Here is a 998-nt window from a genome sequence, read left to right as displayed (position 1 = left end):
TATACAAGCAGTAAAAATAATTATTGCAGATGACAACACACTGCCCACATTTGTGGCAAACTAACTCCATTGTCAGCAGATGATCAAATCAGGATCAACTTTTGCGTCTTTTTAAAGACATGGAAAAATACAAAAAAGAAGGCAATAAAGGCTTAATGACAGTACATATCTCAAAACATAAAGTCAACTCTATACTGTTTTTAATTCTCCCCCCACAATATTCCTTCCATCAACCGATTTCCACTCTCCTCCAAGGCAAATGAGAAACTACTTTAGGGCAGTGACTATTAACATCAGCTCCTCAACCGACAGTAATAGAGCCTATCACCACAGTAGACAAAACATGTTCATTACTATTCTTCCTTGTGTTTTTTCCAAAGACTTATAAAACCTGTCATCACTAGTGGTATACAGATAGTCTTTCCTTTTTCTAATCCTCAGTACTAAGCAGGAGACATTAACCTCTCATACTGCATACATCAATCATGATACCAGTTCACCATTCCTGGTTTCTGAAAGGGAAAATATCCCATCCACAGCTTCTGCTGAAGGAACAATCATAGGCAATGAATGATGTTTTTGTACCTATGACTTTTCCTTATAACCATCTCAATGATAGCTAATCTAGGCTATCTCCTGTGATAGGAGATGAGATGGGCCAGTATGAAAATAAAATTATAAGACAAAAAATGTATACGTAAACAAAACCAACGAAACAGAGAAATGATATACAAAGTAAGAATAAGAGATATAAGAGAAAGAATAAAACAGTAATACAATACATACGTAGCAGAGGTAGAAACAGAAGAGAGGTATCTTGAGAGACCATGCACACCAGGGAACAGAGAATAGAAACTGATGGCTTTTTAGTTCCAATTGCCAGGAATCTCTGCTTCTGGCAACCAAAACACTCTTCTAAGTACCCATGACTTTCATTTATACTATTAATATCACCTAGATAAATAAATAAATAAATAGCAAAGAAAAAAGTTATACAA

Source organism: Propithecus coquereli, unplaced genomic scaffold (assembly GCF_000956105.1).
Source record: "Propithecus coquereli isolate 6110/MARCELLA unplaced genomic scaffold, Pcoq_1.0 Scaffold620, whole genome shotgun sequence".
Classification (NCBI taxonomy): domain Eukaryota; kingdom Metazoa; phylum Chordata; class Mammalia; order Primates; family Indriidae; genus Propithecus; species Propithecus coquereli.
Note: the sequence above shows the minus strand (reverse complement) of the source record.